At 38.2% G+C, this 22,436-nt stretch overlaps 1 pseudogene across 1 annotated transcript; it reads right to left on the reverse strand.

The window, feature by feature from the left end:
- Positions 1–550: 550 nt before the first annotated feature.
- Positions 551–15,668, reverse strand: LOC311082879 (myosin heavy chain, fast skeletal muscle-like; annotated as a pseudogene). The gene is made up of 39 exons (XR_014609591.1): positions 15,454–15,668; positions 15,228–15,371; positions 14,987–15,143; positions 14,855–14,882; positions 14,641–14,755; positions 14,394–14,486; positions 14,177–14,240; positions 13,985–14,083; positions 13,805–13,908; positions 13,584–13,722; positions 11,467–11,585; positions 11,221–11,370; positions 10,961–11,131; positions 10,569–10,869; positions 10,379–10,449; positions 10,137–10,224; positions 9,911–10,028; positions 9,700–9,823; positions 9,459–9,595; positions 8,901–9,156; positions 8,568–8,810; positions 8,317–8,454; positions 8,079–8,224; positions 7,904–7,994; positions 7,435–7,824; positions 7,223–7,349; positions 6,286–6,404; positions 6,017–6,213; positions 5,750–5,933; positions 5,478–5,643; positions 5,241–5,365; positions 4,828–5,136; positions 4,506–4,709; positions 3,020–3,145; positions 2,758–2,928; positions 2,566–2,670; positions 2,392–2,487; positions 2,186–2,317; positions 551–2,093 (listed from the first exon to the last, which is right to left on the reverse strand). The product of XR_014609591.1 is annotated as a myosin heavy chain, fast skeletal muscle-like (transcript).
- Between the last annotated feature and the right edge of the window lie 6,768 nt (positions 15,669–22,436).

The raw sequence follows: 22,436 nt of genomic DNA on the forward strand, positions 1-22,436 counted from the left end.
TCAATGATTTCAGCTAATGGGTTATAGCAGATAAGTGAATAAATACATTTTTGTAAACTACTAATATTGGTTAGTTAAATTCTTATAAATGTAACTATTAGAATGAGGTTTGCTATATGATTTGGTATTTTTATTAAACTGTTATTGGAATTAACAAATCAGTGTGTCTGGATTTATACATTTCTCATTTATGTTTTCTATTGACTTATTGTCAATGCTGTAATCTGAATAACTGAGCATTTACTGTACCTATGTTTATATTTATTTTACATTTTATTGCTTTGCTTGATGAGTTTGCATTCCATGGACAGGCACTCTCATGTATCAGATTTACTGCTGTGCCTTATATGTAAAAAAAAAAAAAAGACCTGTATGTAGGACTGTAATGTTAGAACTATGACTGTTATTGGCTCCTGTACAATTGCATGGCTCTCTTTTTTTATGTTTTTAGTTTCGTTTCAGTTTAAAATAATTATATACACATAACCTTTAAGACTGTCAGATAAAAAGGTCAAACAATGGACAAGATTGATAAAGTCTTATATTCACATTTATTTATTTGTATAGCGCTTTTCACAATACATATCATTTCAAAGCAGCTTTGCAGAAAATGCATGAGTCCACATTACACATGATATGCTCTTGTCCTGACAGTGACAGATGTCTTTAATGCTTGCGGATCTCGTCTGATTTCAAAGCTGTTTGGAAGTGACATTGCAGTGACAGTATTTTGTTCTCTTAATCTTGCCATTTTTTTGGCCTTAGCTGTACTTGTGGACAAGACGTAGTGTGCCTGCTGCTAATTTAGGCCTGTTTGTTATTTGGATGCTGATTTATTTGATCGACCAAAACATGACTGCATTTTTACATTAACCCTGTTTCATTAAACTCATGAGTCTCCATGTCATATTCCAAATGCTTGTGCTGCGTCATCAAATAAGAGTACCTGATACTGTTAGCTTATATATTTCATTGGACTAGTTTGCCATAGATTGGTGATTCCATGTGACCAACAAGGCAATTCATTTCTTTCAGACCATAAGAATAATAAGATGTATCACTGACAGAGCACATGAGGATGTGGTGTTTGTGTCATCATTATGACCTAATAATTACCTTCATCATCATCATTATCATCTTTGCTAGTAAGCAGTAATTTGAACCCCTCTCACACATACTATTCATGAATCATGACCATGCATGATTTCAAGGATCATATTTTATTCTCACAGCTAATACACATACATTCTTATTTGATTGCATATTCTTTCTGTCAAGGCATTACCATCCTTACTCTGAGATATTTTGTATTATTACACATGTGTATTTGGAAATATGGACAACATCAGGTTAGGTAAGATGTGGTTAGTACATCAAGTATTAGACAGATATTTGTTTAATGCTTCACCATTACAATTGCTCAGAAATGTTTGCATCAATACAAACACATTTATGCCATGTGTGCTGATCTATATTGTTGTGTATAATAATTTAAACTAACCTACTTATGCAGAGTTTAAAAACAAAACAAAAAAAATAAGGCTGTACATGACCAAGTGGACTGTCTGGACCATATCTGTGGTTTCATCATTAAAATTAGTTTTGTTTTTATAATATGATATATAGGTTTTAATTATATTTTTTATGTTTGCTCTGTAGTCTCCTGTTAACATATCCAGTGCCTCTGGAAACTATATCAGACTATATTATTCTCAATAATAAGTTCAGCGGAATTCTGTTCAAAAGAGATACGGTAAGAGATACCAAATTTGAGCTACACGATTAAGTTTTGTTTTTGACTTAATTTTTTAATGACACTTTTTTTAATGCTAATGTAGCTATAAAGAAAAATATGCAGCTCAAAACAAGTAGATCATAAACTATTTGTTAAGCTGTATACATATCTATCAAGTGTTATAAATATCATGAAGTATACTATGGTAACAGCACAACATAAACAATAGTGAGTGAGTGAGTGAGTGAGTGAGTGAGTTTACAACAAAAGAAAGCTGCTGAATTGCAAGGTTTATTGATTTCAGTTTCAGAGATGTGTACATGGTATGTTAGGTTTTTCACTCAGCTGCCTCTTTGCCCTTGAAAAAACAGAGAGTGAACAAATACATGATTAGAATAAAAGATAATACATGTTAAGTTTGAAAATACATGCATTAGAAAAATCAATTACCTTTCCAGCATCACGGCTCTTGGCTCTGAGCTTGTTGACCTGAGACTCAGAAATGTCAGCACGTTCCTCAGCCTCCTCAAGCTCATGCTGCACCTTCCTCAACTTGGACAGGTGAGTGTTTGCTTGTTCATCCTGCAAATTCACATACAATTATATCAGTACCATATATTCACAGGGTGTTTATAGTTCTCAAATGAGATACTCACAGCTTCTTCAGCCTGTCTCTTGTAAGCCTTGACCTTCAGCTGAAGCTTGTCAACCAGATCCTGCAGTCTGTTGAGGTTCTTCTTATCCTCCTCAGTCTGCAGATAATGAACATGGATCAGACTAGAACATAATCAGATTATAGTGACCTGAATTTTACTACACATTTTTTGTACCTGGTAGGTGAGCTCCTTGACTCTCCTTTCATATTTGCGGACACCTTTAACAGCATCAGCTCCACGTCTCTGCTCTGCCTCAACTTCAGCCTCAAGCTCACGGAATTATATTATGTATCTAAGTATTAAAGCATTACACAATTTATACCTTTCAGATCATAACTATTAACATCAGAATAAAGGCAATCTTACTCTTGACTCCAGTTTCTGGAGTTGTTTCTTTCCTCCCTTCATGGCCAGATTCTCAGCCTCATCCAGACGGTGCTGCAGGTCCTTCACTGTGACCTCCAGATTCTTCTTCATCCTCTCAAGGTGAGAACTGGTGTCCTGCTCCTTCTTCAGCTCTTCTGCCATCATTGCAGCCTTTTGCATTAATACAGAAAGTCATTAGATCCACATTTTGTTTCAAGTACACAAGTGTCTTTTGAAACATTTGCCAGCTACTGTTGCTCACATCAGTGATGGCCTTCTTGGCTTTCTCCTCTGCATTTCTGGCTTCCTGTACAGTGTCATCAACTTCACTCTGGATCTGAACAAGGTCAGCCTCAAGCTTCTTCTTGGTGTTCAGGAGACTTGTGTTCTACAAAATGGAAAGCAAAAGTTTGAACATTTTAAATTATGCTCTCTATTTCCTTAAAGGTGCTCTAAGTAACTTTTTAACCTTAACTGAACAGCTTTGGAGTCAGTGGAATGGTTATATTACTTATTTCGGGTTGAATGGTGGTGGTTTCGCACCCCCCTGGTGGCCGAGAGCGGAAAAAACTCACTTGCAACTTTGGGCCGGCGGGCCGCCGGCCTCGCCGTCAGGAAGTATTGCGTGATATCAGGTCTCGCGATGTAACGAATTGCTTGACGGCACTGCACACGTACACGCCCACATTCAAGCACCGGCTAGCTATAAGCAAAGGGCAACGATAGATTGAGTTATGGCTGAGCCTGTAAAAAAGAAGCAGAAAGCTAGGAAATCTTTGTCGGAGGACCAACGAAAGAGGAAACGGGAGACTGACCGAGCAAGAAGTCAGACTCGAGAAAATATCGGACCGGCTTTTTCAGAATGGGGAGAACTGAGAGAAACAGAAGCCTGCAAAACGGATGCTGACCTGGCCTTCTTGCTGTTGCACTTGTAAGTATCTTTGGAATAAACTGTGTTTAATATTTACATTTAAAGTAATTGTGACCTCAGGATGTTTGCTATTGTCTGTAAAGGTTTTTATTATGATCGCTGTTTGTTACGGGCTTACTAGTACGCTAGATACTATAACTTTGATGTTAGCATTGTCATTAGCAAACACGTTTGATTTCTGTAGTTGTTTGGCAGTTCCTCTGTCGGTTTTATTTCTGTAACTTACACTTTTATTTTATGTCACTAAGTCAACGTGTCTGATAATAGGCAATAAACATGTTGCACATATCATGATCGAGCTAGAAAAAACGTTCTGATGTTTTCTTACACAAGCAAAGGTAAACCGTCATTCTACCAGATGAACTTATAGACCTTGCTAATATAACTTTAGACAAATGTTAGCCTCCGATATATATATTTTTTTATGCTCATGCCCATTCTCCCAAAAACAAACAAACACGAAAGCAGTAGTTCGCCTCGTTCATATCGTTCGTTCCCGGTAAAAATACTAGTATGCATGACAACCTATGATGACAACACAATAAATAAAAAATCGCCATCAGTTGGAAAGAAAATATTGCTTTACTTGCCTCGGTAGACATAACTGGTTTTGAAATAGCCGGGTCCTCTGCTCAGCTGGGTTGACAGCTGATCAGCTGGGTTGCTCGTGGCGAGGGGGGAGGGACAACAGTTCGTTTTTATGACAGAGTGTTTGAAAGCATTTACTACCAGACACTAGGGGGAGCTTTGTAGAGAAAAAACACTCAGACTTGCCTGGTGTCCCTTTAATTTCATTGTAAAACCTAAATGCCCTTACCTGAGAGTGCAGCAGCCCAACACGCTCACTGGCATCCACCAGCTCTTGTTCAGCCACTTTGCGGCCTCTCTCTGTCTGCTCCAGAGCAGCTCTCAGCTCCTCAATCTCAGACTGCATCAGAGTGTTTCTGCGCTCCACCATGGCCACCTGCTCCTTCATGTCTTCCTGTCCTCTCTGGGCATCATCAAGGTGCAGTTGGGCATCCTGAACATAACAATAGCTTTAGAATAAGCTTTTGATGTATTTTCTGTTGGCTTTTTATTAACAAGCTGGATTATACAAACATATTAATACATCCCAAAGTCGAACAGAAGTCAAAAACCTTGAGTTGTCCCTGAACGTTCGTGAGCTGTTTCTGGGCTTCAGCAGCCTGGCGATTGGCGTGGCTCAGCTGAATCTCCATCTCATTAAGGTCTCCCTCCATCTTCTTCTTGATTCTCAGGGCATCATTCCTGCTCCTGACTTCAGAGTCCAGAGTGCCCTGCATGGATTCAATGACTCTCTGGCTGTTCCTCTTGATCTGCTCCATCTCCTCATCCTTCTCTGCAAGCTTTCTGTCAATCTCTCCCTTGATCTGGTTTAGCTCAAGCTGGACACGAAGAATCTTGGACTCCTCATGCTCCAGTGTACCCTATGACAAATAAAGCAACATTTAAATATCAAAATAAAATTATTCATTAACAACACTGTATGATGGTTCTAGCAAGAATTCCATATTGATCTTCAGATACTCACTTCAGCCTCCTCCAGGGCGGTCTGAATCTCTGCCTTCTCAGTCTCCACTGTCTTCTTGGCCTTTTCCAGCTCATGGATGCTCTTACCAGTCTCACCTATCTGCTCTGTCAGATCTGAAATCTCCTCTATAGAAAGAAAAAATATTATCTGTTATCATAATCACGTGTGTTTACTTTTTAAAGCTAATTTAGAATTAGAACATTCAAGTCTTTTCTAATTTAACGGTTTCATTCTTACGCTGCAGATTCTTGTTCTCTCTCTTGAGGGTCTCCAGCTGATCCAGGCTTTCCTCATAGGAGTTCTTCATCTTGAACAGTTCAGTACTGAGTGAACGAGCCTCTTTCTGGGCACCTTCCAGCTCTGCCTGACCTTCCTCATATTTCTGCTTCCATTCTGCCAGGACCTTTTGTTTTGGTGGAGATATTTTAGGATCGGTTTGTTTAAAACATGTTTAACAAAGCCCATTCCAGCAATAAAGAGAATATCATATAATGACTCAGATAGTTTACCTTGTCAAAGTTCCTCTGTTTCTTGTCAAGGTTAGCAGCCAAACCATTGGCTCTCTCCACATCAATCATGAGGTCCTCCACCTCACCCTGTAGTCTCTGTTTGGTCTTCTCCAGAGATGCACATTTGGAGTTCACGGCCTCAATTTGTTCCTCTGCCTCTTGCAGACGCTGAGCCAGCTTCTTCCTGTTAAGTAATACACATTATTTTGAATTCCAATCTATAAAATAGCTGTGAGAATTGGGAATATTATACTATAATATACATACTTGGACTCTTCAAGCTCCTCCGTGCGCTGGATGGCATCAGTTTCATATTTGGTTCTCCACAGAGCAACCTCACTGTTGGCCTTTGACATTCCCCGCTGCAGCTCAGCCTTTGCCTCCTGCTCTTCCTCAAACTGCTCACGGAGCAGGTCGCAGTCATGACGGGCTGATTGCACAGCATGGGCCAGTGCGTTCTTCGCCTAGGAGACAAAGTCACATAATATTAGCACATAATTGACAAGTATGTGCATGTATTTATTATGCTGTATTACCTTAACCTCCTCTTCAATCTGCCTCTTTAGCTCCTCAATTTGCTGAGTGAAAGCTTGTTTGCCTCTGGTGAGCTGAGAAACCAGAGCCTCCTTCTCCTCCAGCTGACGGCCAAACTCACCTATTGAGATTTACATTTACAAAAACATTTGTAAGATGTAATGATGATGAGGAAAATGGTTTATATTGATATTAATGGAGGGAAGAAGAACTGTTTTTATGACAGTGCCAATTCTTTACAGTTGATAAACTAATTGCAGATGGGTTTTAGTGCACTATCAGTCTAGTTTATGTTTGACTGTATCTCACTAAACCACAACATGCTTAAACTCCTCTCAGAAAAGTTGCATATCTAATATTATCTCTTTAATGTGTGCCAATGCCAGTGTAAACAATTTTTCTACTATAGGTCTGTGTTTATATAAGTTATTTTTAGTGGAGGAAATATATATTTATATTTCTGTCAGGACCACTACCGTCAAATACGATTGACAATTAGCATAGAGTTTGGATTGGCGGTATGGTTCCGTTCTGGGCGAGAACTCCCTGCGCATCCATGCAGCCAAGCATGGATAAGAGCAGGGAGAGCAGCAATAACCCCCCTTGGGGTAAACAGAACAGAACCAACATGAAAGTTTGCAAATATATTTAATTCAGATTTTAAAGTACAACATAATTCGAGAATTTATTCTGATTCAAGGGGAATCAGAATGCCAAATCCTGACTGGGCAAGAGGAGGAGCTGTGGATGGAGGAGGGTAATGAGCTCCTGAGAAACGCGATAGCTGCTGATAATACTGAATGAGCTTATACGGTGATAGGCGTCGTATACCTATAGGTAGATGTGGACCAGCTGAGAGTCAGCTGATGCGAGCTTGACTATCGTGACCTGCCAGAACTAACGCTACGCTTGATTTTTGAGATATTGTGCACTTGTTACCATTCTCAGTTTGAAGTCTTGCTCTTTGAGCACTGAGGTCATTTATCTGGCGAAGGTTCTCGTCATTCTTGGACTTAATTTCACTAAGTTGGTCCTCAAGTGTGCGGCACATCTTCTCAAGATTAGCCTGTAAACACATTTGACTCGTTTCGAATAATCTAAACCACATTTTATATATTTCCTTAAAAATATTTTAGAAACAGTTCTCAAACCTTTGCTTTGGCAACAGCCTCCATGTTGCTGGAAAGATCATCAATTTCCATTTTGAATTCGCTCTTCTCTTTCTCAAGCTTCTGCTTGACACGCTGCAGGTTGTCGATTTGCTCTCCCAGCTCGGCCACACTGTCTGCCTGCTTCTTGCGGAGGGCAGCAGCAGTAGCTTCATGCTGGAGGGTGGACTCTTCAAGATCACGACGCAGCTTCTGGAATTCAGCTTCACGCTTCTTATTCATCTCGATCTGAGCAGCAGTGGCTCCTCCAGCCTCCTCAAGCCTCTCACTGATCTCCTCAAGTTCCCTGGAGAGATCAACTCTCTGCTTCTCAACCTTGGCACGAGCAGCGCGCTCAGCCTCGATCTCTTCCTCCAGTTCCTCAATGCGAGCCTATGGTGGAAAAATAGTTAATTAGATTCTTAGTGATCTGATTATATTGATCGTAATATTTGAAAAAATCTCAAAATACCTGAAGCTCCTTGATCTTCTTCTGGAGTTGAGCACCCAGAGATTGTTCATCTTCTATCTTGCTGAGCAACTGACTTGTTTCAAAGTCTTTTCTGTGTGTAAAATGAGAAAACAATGAATGATCTGAAATAAATGAAAACCATTATTTTTTATAAGAATTTGCAAAGAATTCCTACTTCTTCAGCTTCTCCTCAGACTGCTGCTTGTCATTCTCCAGGTCCATGATGGACTCTTGAGCTAATTTCAGGTCTCCTTCAAGCTTTCTCTTGGCTCTCTCCAGGTCCATGCGGACCTTCTTCTCTTGTTCAAGGGAACCCTCAAGCTACAGGACAATGATATATAAAATATGTTTACAGCAGAAAACACAGTTAATTAATAACATGTTTGCATAATCAACTAACATCATCAACTTGCCTTTGCCTTGACTTTGTCTTCCTCGGCCTGAAGATCATCCAGTGTCTGCTGATGTGCCTCTTGGAGGGCTTTCTTCTCCTTCGTAAGCTTGGCAATGCTCTCATCCTGAGCTGCCATTTCCTCAGTCAAGTTCTTGACCTGTGTGATTTTTTTTTTTTTTTTTTAAATAAGCTTATATTTTACTATTTATATTCTATATCAACATATGAAACAGAGATTAAGTATAATCTTAAATCAACTCAATCTCCAACCTTATTCTCAGTGGCATGTTTCTCCTTCTCCACTTTAGCCAAGGTGAGCTCCAGGTCATCAATGTCTTTCTTCAGCTCAGAGCACTCATCCTCCAGTTTCCTCTTCTTGGCTGTCAGTTCAGCATTGATTTCTTCCTCATCCTCCAGTCTCTCAGATGTCTCTTTGAGTTTAGCTTCAAGCTGGATTTTGCTTTTGATCAGACCCTCACACCTCTCCTCAGCATCTGAGAGATTCTCAGCTTCCTGTTAATAACAGGTTGCTATATCATTGGAAACAACATTGCTCAATTTAATGGAGTCTAAATTAAATTAAATCAATTCAAGAATACTCACAGATGCTACTTGCAGCTGCAGATCATTTTTCTCTTGCAGCAGTGCTACCATCTTCTCTTCAAGCTCCTTCTTTTTGGCTTCAGCCTTGGCAAGATCCTCTTTGCATTTTGCAAAGTCCTCTTTCATGGTTGCCAGCTCCTTCTCAGTCTCGGCACTCTTCAGCAGAGGCTTAATCTTGTAATAAACCTTCATCCATGGCCAGTGTTTGACATTCATGAATGAGCGGATGTTGTATTGGAGGGTGTAAATTGCATCCCTTATGAAACAATTTGGAAATTCAAATGCAGAATTATTGGTAAATGGACTTGTTTTTAAACCAGTCAATAAAAATATTTCCTTCAATTTATGGGTCAAAAATATTTGTATAGAGTATTTTTAAATACATTTATAAGCCTATTTGACAAGAAGATGGGCTTGCATAGACAGAAAAATACTTTTGATAACCCATTAACACTCTAAATTAATGCGGGCTATGAATCATTGTTGTGCAATTTCCAACTGAAAAAGCTTTATACTAACTGAAATAGTTAAATCAGAGAGTTTGAGAACATTCCTCACCTCCTCTCCGTCATTTTCACAAACTCCCTCCTCATCAGGTAACCACGGCAGAGAGCCTGGGTCATTGTGACCAGAGCAGCCAGTTTCTCATCACGCATCTCCTCAAGAGTTCCCAGAAGACCAGCTTTGAAGAACACCTGAATTGATGTTAAAACAGTAAATTAAAATATATTGATTTACCTGTATTAGCTAAATGACCATGATCACTGAATCTTTGAAAGTTGTAAAGTTGAATATTAACCTTTGTGGTTCCAAATCTGTACTCGTCATGATTCACGTCGATGGATCCCAGGAGTTTCTCACTGGCCTTCTTGTTATCCATAAACTGTCCCTCTGGGATAACACTGGCATTCAGCACCTTGTATCTATGGAAGATGGGAAGATGATTTATGATTTATATCTTCTAATAAAGAGTCTCCGACAGGAATTTTTTCATGTGGTGTCATTTATACCTCTGTTTGAAGTCACCATAGAGGATTCTGCTGGGAAAACCCTTTCTGCAGATTCTGATACCCTCCAGAACACCGTTACACCTCAGCTGGTGGATAACCAGGAAGTTCTCCATGAGACCTATAATTTACATCATGAGCTTGGTAAATTAACATTAGCATTATTAAATACATTTACATTAAATATTGTGTTAATATGAGAATATCTGTTAGTCCTTTATTACCTTACCTGGAGTCTTGGACTCATTGGGAATCAGACAACGCACAAAGTGAGGGTGGGTGCTCCTCAAGTTTGTCATGAGCTAGCCCAAGTTCTCCTGTTTAATCATGAAAATATTTAGCATTCTCACTCACATTCTCTCAGTTGTTGATTTCTCTGATCTAGACTCAAGCAAGGTGATGTACAGTCACTGCTTTTTAAGTCCTTTCAATTGCATCATTATTCACATTTGCTCTCTAACAAACACATACTCTGAACTGAGAAGACACAGTCTGCATGGAGCCACCCTTCTTCTTGCCTCCCTTCTTGCTGCCACCAGTCTCTATTCAGATAAAGAGACAAAATAACATACTATAAAGAAAAAACAAGAAATGACTGCAACCCTGAATCAAAGTTTGGTTAAAATTATGTACATAATCATGTTAACACTCAGTTGTTTACCCTCAACAACAGGTGGGTAGAGAGTAGCCAGCAGTTTGACAGAAGACTTCTGGTACAGCTGCAGAACAGACTCATTCAGTGGATCCTTGTTCTTGTCCAGCCAGCCAGAAATGTTGTAGTCCACAGTTCCAGCGTAGTGAACCAGGGAGAAGTGGGCTTCAGCCTTGCCTTTGGCAGGCTTTGGTTTCTGGAAAGCATTGTTCTTGCCAAGATGCTGATCATACAGCTTGTTCTTGAAGGAAGTGTCTGTAGCCTTGGGGAACATGCACTCCTCTTCAAGGATGGAGAAGATACCCATGGGCTGTTTAAAAAAGAATGTTGTTTCATTACTAAAAATGTAAGATTTTGAGAATGGACCATGGAAATGAATAAATTCAAAAAACGGTAAAAACCTTCTCTATAAGCTCAATGCAAGCGGCCAAGTCCATGCCGAAGTCAATGAACTCCCAAACAATGCCCTCCTTCTTGTACTCCTCCTGCTCCAGCACAAACATGTGGTGGTTGAAAAACTGTTGCAGTTTCTCATTGGTGAAGTTGATACACAGCTGCTCCATGCTGTTGAACTGGAAGAAAAAATAACAGAATAACATTTACTGATTTCTGAATATGATTCAATTTACCATTAAAAAAGAGATAAAAGAATCATTCTTACATCAAAGATCTCAAAGCCAGCAATATCCAGCACACCAATGAAGAAGTTTCTTTGTTGTTTTGTGTCCAACATTTGGTTTATACGAATGACCATCCACAAGAACATCCTCTCATAGATAGATTTGGCCAAGGCGCTAACAGAGTTGTACACCTGTACGTAGAATAGAGTGGATATTTTATTCTGCTTCTGCAATAATTAGCCAGAATTTTAGGTTAAACACATGGCATGCTGGAAATGTTACTATACCTGTGGCACGGTCTGGCCTTTGGTCACAAACTCATTTCCGACCTTGACTCTGGGGTAGCACAAAGCCTTCAGCATATCAGCAGAGTTCAAACCCAGAAGGTAGGCAACTTTGTCAGCGTCTGCAATTAAAAAAGTTGCAAAAAAAGTCATCCCTTTTCTTGCCTTGAAAACTAAATGAAAACCACCCTTTTCTTTGTGAAAATAGAAATACGGATCTCTCCATTCAAAGCACTGCATGTTATGACCAGGGTGGGAATTATGTAATTTTAGGGGCAAGGCCATTTGGCCTCCACCTTTTCTTTTTTTTTAGGGGCACCAAGGCCATATGACAGGGCACAAAGGCCATTGACTACAATTCGATGGTTTTCCCATTCAGATTGATACCATAACATCCTAATTTGGAATTAGACATGGATTATGACTTTTTTAATTAAAAAAAAACATTTTTTAATGAGAGAGAGAGAGAGAGAGCGCCATTACATTCAGAAGGTATACACCCTCACACAACAATAGAAACAACATAAATGCCAATAAAAGCATTCAAAATATTCATTCATATATCATGTGAGAATGTGAGTGTGAGAGAGAGAACCATTTCATCCAGAAGGTATAAAATAATCGGATAAAAAAAAAAAGTGTGTGTTTTTAAACAACCAAAACAAATAATGCATAACGAAAATGATGTGGCTGTAAAATGATCAAGCATTTAGCTTTTATTTCTCAAAATAAAAAAAATAAAAAAATAAACAAAAACAGAGGTAGGCTATTTATTCCAACTCCAACATTTGGTTCCAAAACTAAGCCTATTTATTGTAATTTTTACCCATTTAGTGCCAGTGCCAACAATTATATAACAATACAGTTAAGTCAACTTTATACTGTAAAACATGTATAACATCTAAAACTATGAATACAAACTTAAATAGTAAAGGCCATTTGGCCTTAGTTTTGACTTCTTAATACAACATTACAAAAAAAGGATTGCACCTTCTTCAAATTACCCACCGGAGAACAAAAATAAATGAAATGAATATAAAATATCAAGCCAAACAGGTTCACAATGTATACAATTTATATATATATATATATATAAATAAAAAAAAAGTGTAGCTTTGAAAAGGGGAATGTTTTATTGCAAATATGCATTTTGTTAAACAGAAAAAGAACAGCATTTTGTTTTTCACTTAGGCTAGTTGAAGTATATTAGCACGTTTTGTAGTATTATATTTTTTTGTTAATTGAAAATGTTCTATGCTCAATTACTTTGGTAGCCGATTATGTCTTCCCCAAAAGTACGAGTGGATTTGGATAAGCAGGCTGGGGAGTTTCATTTTTTGTTGTTTTTTTACAAACAAGGTCTCTCAAAGACTGCAATACAATATTTGTTCCTCCATCACGTCCCGGTGTATACAGTGAATGCATGCTGAAATTACTGTTGCGTGACATAAAAGTTTAAGCATAGGCTATGTGATGCATTGCCGCAATTGGTCTGACTGGCGCGTGAGAGAGACGAGGGTGCGTGTGTGCGCGCGCGCGTGTGTGTGTGTGTGAAGGGGTTCTTTTTTTAGGCTATACTCTCTTGCAATTGAACGTGAATACGTTCGTTTACTACTTAAAAACATCAAAGCTAAACATCATATCCAGTCAACCCGCATCACGACATCGCTACAAATACAGTATGGGATTAAAATCAGCGAACATCAATGTGTAGGTTTCGGCACGGGCGGAAATATTGGCGCTGGGTTAAAAAAAAATGCGAGGGACAGAATCGTTACCTTGTTTCAGCGACGCTGAAAGGAAGCGATCCCAAACTTTAGACATTCTCTGCCGTCTATGGATCACGCGCTATAGTGTGCTTCCTGAACACTGAACAACGGTCCGTGTGAAACAATCAGATCCCCGCTCGCTGTAATTCAAAGCAAGCCCACTATGCCGCACTGGCGCTTTATACATGGAACTTGGACAGGACCAGGGCACACAGGCCACTGTGGCCGTACGATGATTTTTTTTTCACGGGGCATGAAGGCCAAAGTGTAGGGCAACGGCGGCCATGGCCGCGTGGCCGCGGTATAATTCCCACCCTGGTTATGACACACATTAGTACAATGTAGTCTCACCCTCTGTGCCATCAGGCTCAGCCTGCTCCTCACGCTGCTTCTGCTTGAACTTCATGTTGCCATGATGCAGCACAGCTCCAGTGAACTTGTAGATGCTCATCTTTTCCTCATTACTAAATCCCAGAATGTCAATAGCACTCTGTAAATCACAGAGAAGAATAAAATCTATGATTTGCCATATTTATTTAGAATATGTCAATATTCAAACAGCAATGACTCACATCAGTAGCATCCAGCTCCTCTTTATCATCAATGCTGGCCACTGTGATCTGACCTTGACTGCACATGGGGAAGTCATAGGGGTTGGTGGTGATGAGCGTCATTTCTGTAAAATACACAGCATTTATGAAAGAGTATCTTACAATATTATCTGAAACATTTAATGAAATATGGGCACCTACCAATCAGCTCAGGCTTATGGTTGGTCATCATCTGGTAGAAGATGTGGTAGCCTCTCTCATCTGGAAGCTGGAATGACACTCTAGACTTCTCCAGCAGATCTGTTGAGACAATGTACTTGAGTCACAATCATCTGAAGTGTGACAGATAAAGACAACTGTTCAGGATGGATCAATGAAATCATGTCCACATACATGTCTCAATGTCAGCACTAGCCAGTTTTCCAGTGGTGCCGAAGTGAATTCTGATGAATTTACCCTATTTAAATCAAAATAACAAATTATTATTATTATAAGTAGTAGTAGTAGTAGTAGTATTAATGATGATAACAATAAAACAAAATCTCTTTATAAAAAAATCCAAACCAACTGACTAATTGAACTACATGTAAATAATAAGTAGTGAACTTACAAAACGAGAGGAGTTGTCATTTCTCACAGTCTTGGCATTACCATAAGCCTCAAGCAGAGGGTTGGCAGCAATGATCTGGTCCTCAAGAGAGCCCTGTGATGTTTGAAGGGTTTTCAGTTATTTTCATTTATTTTCTATTTAATGACTAAACACTCTTTATAGGCACTTCACAAATTCACATATCATGTGAGATGAGTGTAAATCACCTTCATTCAAAACAATATGTATGTAGTTTTATATCTCATACCTGCATTTTGCCAGGAGTGGGATCTTTCTTCTTTTCACCACCTGACACTGCAACTGTGGCAAAGTACTGGATGACACGTTTGGTGTTCACAGTCTTTCCAGCACCAGATTCTCCACTGGTTTATGAGAGATCAGAAGACAGAAGATGATAAGACATGTGGAAGTTCCACAAGTGGGAAATTTTCAACAACTCTAATTAAAGGCTTGATACATACGTAATCAGTACAGACTGGTTCTCTCTGTCTGTTAATTCAAAGGGTAATAATGTTTTAGCAATTGTTTTATAAAAAACTATGAATGTGAATTTCAACTGAAATTTAATTAAGATCTTCTAATTCAGATCTTACCAGTCAGCATGAACTGATATGCGTTGTCAGAGACAGAGAAGATGTGGGGTGGGGCCTCCATACGCTTTTTGCCTCTGTAGGCAGCCACCACTTCTGCATCATACACTGGGAGCCACTTGTAGGGGTTCACAGTTGCACAGAAGAGTCCAGAGTAGGTCTGAAATGAGCAGAGACATGGTCAGATTGCAACAACACAAAAAAAAATGAACTTAAATGCTTTATATGTCATTTCAGAACTTACGTAGATCATCCATGCAGCATAACGCTCTTTGAGGTTATACAGCACAGAGGCTTCATTGAGATGGGTCATCATGGCCATGTCCTCAATCTTGTCATACTTGGGAGGGTTCATTGGGTAGACGTCACCCTCCTTTACTGTTCTCTCCTATGAATTTGATTAATCAGATAATAGGTAGACAAAAAAATATGTAGGACATTGTGCAATATGAGCATCTTTTAAAATGTACCTCCTTAGTGTCAAGCAAAATAACTGTGGCTTTGCCACCTTCTTTGCTCTTGATTGTTCCCTTGAGGTACAACTCTTTGGCATCAGCCACATAGCAGGCAGTCTTGGCATCAAATGGTTTGTTCTGAGCCTCAATTCTCTCCCTCTCAGGCTTACGAAGGTAAATGGCAGCCTTGCCATAAATGGCCATCTCTGCGTCCGTACTCATGGTGGCGGCTTACTGCAGTGAACAGAAGGTAACTTTTTTTAATTTGCATGAAATCATCACTATACATCATTCACTTTATAAAGTTTAAATTACACAATTGTCATCATCCATTACACCAAGTGTAATAATATTAAAAAAGATATTTATGACATTTCAATTGCACTGCTACATGACAAAAATAAATTAATTAAATAAATTAACTATCCATGGCTTACAAATGAGAAATGTTTAATTATTACCAAGATAAATATGGATGAACTTTACCTTTTTCTCTTCCCACTGGTGAAGTGTTTCCAGCAGCCCTGTAATAGATTTAAAATTCACGTGACCTTTCTGTTCTACATTTTCCTCTAATTTAATTATCAAACATCTTGGATGCAAACATCCAGAATATTCAATAGTCACCCTTTTCTCTATTTTCTCTAATCATCAACTATAGTAAGTGTATTTGTAACAACTAATTTCAAACAGTAATGCTTGAAGAAAGTAGAGTTCTCACCACAATCACAAACTCTGCTGTCTCCTCAACAGTCCTCAGGGCTTGTCCATGTACCGCCTTATATTGGATTTGTTCTGCTAGCCAAGCAGAAGTTAAATATGGATAACTAATATCTAACATGGCATAAATGGGAGTCAAGGAGTTAATCAGGTGAAACATTTGGCACTGACAATCATTCTGAAGATGGAAATAACTGTACTGGTTAATATTTTTTTTCCAGAACATAAAGTTATGTTTGTATTTCTTCTTTTTTTCTTCTTCTTATTTTTTGTCTTAGAGAAAAAATTTGATACATCTGATACTTTTGTTTGATACATCAATTGCATTGATATAACTGATAAGTTGATGACATTCAACACTACATTGAAGATGCATGTAATGTCAACAGATGTATTATGATACATCAGTGACTCTGAAACCAAGACTGGATTAGTCACACATGGATTTGTTCTTATTGAATGTACCCGTTAATGTCAAGGTGAACTATGTTGAGCTGCTTGGCTTTGTCATCACTATGCAGCAGCAGCATCCCTACTGGATAATGGATTTTTCTGACTTCAAGAGAAGTATTTGTAATTAGAAAACCTCTTAAGAAATTATAGAAATAGGTATGGGCATTTTATGTTCAGGACTAGTCTCAATATGAATTCTGTTGTGATCTTTTTAAATGAGAGAGAGACCTAGAGATGTTGACAGTGATATGGCAATTGGTAGTGTCAAATGTGGGTTTGTTGTTTTTGTTACCCGGAGAAAATGTTGGAAAATGTTAGACTTAAAGGGGTGGTATAATGCCCCTTTTTATAAGATGTAAAATAAGTATGGAAGTAAAATAATTACAAATGTTTTTTAAACAAAAAAAGCTTGTTGAATTTCACTACTCGAAAAAATATGCTTTGCATTAACCCTGCTTGCATTTTAATGCATTGTATTTTCAGGGCTTGCATTTTTATGGGCTGGAATTCAACATGGTTGTATATTTAAGCTGTGGATATTTCAATTCAAAACATTTCACAAACGTTTTCATTATTAAAAATTCAATAATCCATAATAACCTTTCAGATTTCACTTCCAAAATGTTAATTCTGTTTAAAAATAACAATTGAACAAAAAACAACCTATAATATTCGACCGGCAATTTTCGTTCCATTTTATTTCGCTTTACAAATTCGCTTCCACAAATTCAGTGGTTCAAATTCGACAGAAAATTCAACATTTGACATCCGGGAACGGCAGGAATATCAGTAGATTGCCGATTGATGATCTCCATAGCTGTTAGTCGGCCTCACCAGCAGGGGGTGCAAGCGGCTGTTAACGAAGAAAACTATAGCAACGGGTGAGAGACTCATTCATTCGTTGAATTACAGAAATGGAGCAAGCAGTAGTAGGGTGACCAGACGTCCCGAAAAATTCGGGACAGTCCCGAAATCTAAGCTGCTGTCCCGAATCCCGAATCCCGCTCTAATTGTCCCGAAAATTATACTGAAGCAAAATCTTAATCCCGAATCCAACCGAAAATTATACTGAAGCAAAATCTTAAATAGTTATTGTCTGATAAAACATAAAAAACTGTCCGTGGAGCGAGGTTGAGTCATCCTGCAGCCTGGCAACCAGCCCCCGCCGGCTGCTCATTGGCTGCAGCATCTTGTTTTTTTTTTTTTTTTTTTTTTTTTTTAGATATACCGTAGGCGCGCATTAAGATATGCACTGATAAGCTAATTTATATTAATAAAAACATGATTGGTTCAGTCACTTTCGTTTGAAATTCATTATCTTTATTATTCATTACCCCCCCCGCCCCGGATAAAGACACAAAAGCTGTGTTTACACTGAAGTCTTCACTGTTACTTTTGTACATGTAAGTTTTGCACAGCTTTCTCTGTCGTGACCGAGATTATGTTATTCCCCGATGCTGATGTACAGATCAAACGTTAAATCTGAGGTAGTAGACATATTTCTCTCGGTTGTTTAGTTTTCTTAACTTTATATTGCGGCGCTGTGCTGCAGAACTGGAGATTCCCTCAATAAGTCACTCTCCAGGATTCCCCTGCGGTCTCAGGACACTCAAAGTAACTCAATGGACAAAATACAGTGATATAAAAGACCAAACTCCCACCTTATTGGGGATGTAGGCTATATTAATAGGCCACAGGCAAGCAGATGGACCAGAATATGAACGTAACGCGCAAAGTTTCACGCTAAGCGTTTCCCAGTGATATACTGGCATAAGTTCGCCTGACACTGGATATTCGCACATTTAGGGACCGTCTCGAAAGTTACATACGACATTGGTACACACGTTTCTAACTTCAATAGAATTTGAAGAGAATGACTTACAGTCATAAAACCAACTGTAAAGTGTTCATGTAGGTGCCAGACATGATGCACACTTTTAGATTTTTGATATTTAATAAAATAAACTGTCAAATCATGTGTAGGCCTACATATTGCTATTTTTTTCAGTACTACATGAGCTCATATTTATTTTAATATCAACTATCTAAAAAGTGTGCATCATGACACCTACATGAACACTTTACAGTTGGTTACCCTTTAAATGCAAATGAGCTGCTGCTCCCGGCACAGAGGGCGGAGCTTCAAGAGGTCAGAAACTGTTCTGCCTTTTATGTTTAAACTGGAGTCGGACAATGATGAAGAGACTCAAGAAGAAGTCAACATGTAGAATGCAACAGCAAAAAGTGAAGACGGATGCAACAGCTTGAGCAGACTCACAAATTTGCTCTTCTACAACAACTCTTCCTCTTCTCAACATGGACTGCATTTGTTGTAGTCCTTAAAAAAACTATTTCTTTAAAAGCCAATATCTTCCTTTGCTTAGAACTTTGAGCGTTGTAACTTTGCAGATGTTGTTTATGCTCAAACAGCAACATTACACAAAAACTAAAGTTAGAAAAGTGAAATCATATTTAACCACCCCTTTAACAGTCAAACATCAGAAGACTCTGTCAAACTGGAAGCATGTTACATTCACCAACAATTTATCTGTATAACAATGTATGTATTGCACTATACGATGTACTGTATGTACCCCCCCCCCCCCCCCCCCCCGTTAATCATGTTAAACCATTTTTTGAAATGTTTAGCTTAAAATGTTAGAGCAATATTTTTTTAGTTGATATATTGTTATATAATGGAAAAATACATTAAGTTTGTCTACAGTGTCAACAATCAGGCTTCACATGTGATATATTAGATATTAACAATATTGCAATATCACCTCAAACATTCAATCAAAAACATCATTCACTCAAGAACAGACATCAACACTAGCATAACATTTGCCACAGCAGGGCAATTTTTTTTACAGTAGGGCAAATGAGTGTAGCACTGAGCCTGCATTCTTTGCATGCATGGCTTTTAGTAGGTTAGGCAAGTTAGTAAAAGAGATACAAGCCAAGATAGACAATCAAATTAAAAGGCAACCAAAATGGAAGTTTTACAGCATTACATTGCACATTCTGTAAAGTAAAACTGTTTTAATTACTTCCAATGGTGATCATGAAAAAATATTTAATTGCAATCATTTGAATTTCTGCCCTGAAACCATCAGTCTCCTCAAACTTTATATAATGTTATTAAAAATCTTTGGAAAGAACAAGATTCATTTTCCAAGGCCATCATTCAAGATCTTTTTTTTTTCTTCTTAACATACTTAAGATGTATAGGTGAAGCTTCTTCAATTCATCATAAAATGCTAAATGTGAATAACAGATGTATTCCTGAGCAAAACTGTTCCTTTATGCTCACACATTTATGTTGTGCATGTAACATTGAAATGTGAAGATGTTGACAAATGAAACATTTATTGAGCCGTAAATCTTCATTTGCTCATTACACGTTCATTCCACAGACAGTGGAGAGTGGCCACTGATGACCTTCTCACTATTTCAACACCATCCTTCCTCCTGAATAGCTTAAGGCTTGTGATGTAATTAGAGATTCCCTGTACTGTATTTTTGGCATGTCCACCATGTGTGCACTCAGTAAGTTAAATGACGGTGCCAAGTGGCAGTTCCACATGCCGCGGCGGTGTTATATGGTGTATATTTACAGGCTTAGTTCCAACCCACAATTTAATCTGGCATGTACTAACAACAGTCATCATAAGCATTTTAATAGGCTCAGACTCTGTATAATAAAACTGATGGCACATTCATTGGTTTTAATTGACTTATTGATGCAAGAAATAAATACATTTTTTATTTATTTTTTTAGAAAAATAGCTGTTTACGCTAATTGATTTGTAACATATATTGACATTTGATTGTGTAAAATCTATATGCGCACATACTGATCCCTTGACAACTTGTATGAATGACTTGGAGGAAGTTGTTTGTGCCTTAAGCAACAAATTAAATTCTGCTAGATATGGATAGAGATAAATTATGTGTGTTCTTTGCACACTTACACTCTATATCCAGGTCAGAGTCTAATACAACCTAATGAACATTAAAGTCTTTAGTTAACTCTTTGGAATCATTTCAAAATAAAATTCATAGTCAGAAATCAAGAAACTCAGGAAAACCATCAGGTAAACATTGCCAATGGAGCTCTTCTAAAGATGTATAGCATGGGGTAGATGCTTGATTGTCTGTCAGCAACATACATCTGGCTATTTTAAAGTATTTAGTCATTTTATAGATGCTGAATTGGCACTCCATTCTATAAGTAACAGAGGACACATCCTCTGGCCAACTCATGTTAGAGAAATATTTGAATCATACAAAGATAATAGAACAAAATACTGATATACATTTTCCCAAATATACATTTGGGAACATGTTGCTGTTTTTACCATGAATAGTGTAACTGAGACATGCCACTTGATTACTGCTCCTGACCAATGTGATGAAAGCTATGGAACACATCCAAAAATAGTCAAGGTACAACTGTAGAGGTAAGAAGAAACCTCTCTCCGTACTTTTGATCATCTCCAAGAAGGACCAAAGAAGGAAGGCTTTGGGTTTCACAACTGCCACGACCTGCTGCACAAGCAGTGTGCTTGTGGGAAGTTCAGTACACAGAATCTGGTGTGAACTCTATGACTTTAAATATAGCACCATCTATAGGATGTGACATGAAGCTCTACTCGGCTGCATAATGCTGAGATTTAGTTATGCTAACCTAATTATTGATTAGAGATCACCATTTTAGTGTCCTCTTGTTAAATATATTTACATTAAGTTTTATTGTTACACATTTAGTAAAACGGTCTCTCAAAATCAAACAGATTGTCCTGGCATTATATGACACCAGCCTCAGTATGAATCCCTTTTCAAACATTTTTATTCCAGCCTGAAAAAGAGTGAACTGGTCTGATCTCTCTTTATTCTGTCAGTAGGCTACTTACTGGTAATAGATGATCTTAGAAGAATTCATATGAAGCACAAATTATGTATTGCATAATGGTCAAATAATTTAAACCAAAGTAACTTATCTATTTTAGGGTGATCAAACGTCCTGTTTTCCCAGGACATGTCCTGTTTTCACGTCCTGTCCTGGCCGTCCTGTCTGTTTTTTAAAAAGTGATGAAAATGTCCTGGTTTTCATTATTTTTCATTGGGCCGTTAAGCGTGTACTTTAAATACACGCTTGCCTTTGCACACAAAACATATGAAACCGGCTTTTGCTTCACCCCCTCTTGTTATAATCAGCGCGTTCTTCAATCCGCAGCGTCAAGCAGAGAGCACGTCAGAATACAGAGGCCTGTATGTGTGTGTGTGTGTGTGTGTGTGTGTTCATCGCAGCCTCATTGGTCTGTCACTGCTTGTCAATGTCAGAATATTTGAAATGACCAATCAAATCAAAGTAGGCGGACTTTACGTTCACAGAATAGGCTTGTTTGAGATGAGCAAAATCTGCGCAGAATCGATCACCGGTGATCAGCGCGAGATGCATGCCGGTTAGAAATGTGTCTGAGTGCGGTTTAAACAACTGTGATGTATTGTTCTCTTTTAAAATGTTTGATTTTAAAACTCTGATATCAAATTTTATAAAATTTGATTTTATAAAAAATAAAATAAAAAACACACATATGCCTGTATTAAAGAAAAAAAAGATTGACAAACATGTATTTGGAATGGAATTAAATAAGTAGGCTACTTTGGGTGTCTTGTTCATTATATTTATTTTCATATAAAAGCAACAGAACTTAAATTCCATCCAGTTTATTAGCAACACTGTGCATGGGTGTGAATCCCGCGATATCCATCTTTGATCTCACAGGTGTCAGATCCACTACGAGAAGAGAGAACTGTCC

This window comes from Abramis brama (assembly GCF_963993115.1).
Source record: "Abramis brama genome assembly, chromosome: 5".
NCBI classification, from domain to species: domain Eukaryota; kingdom Metazoa; phylum Chordata; class Actinopteri; order Cypriniformes; family Leuciscidae; genus Abramis; species Abramis brama.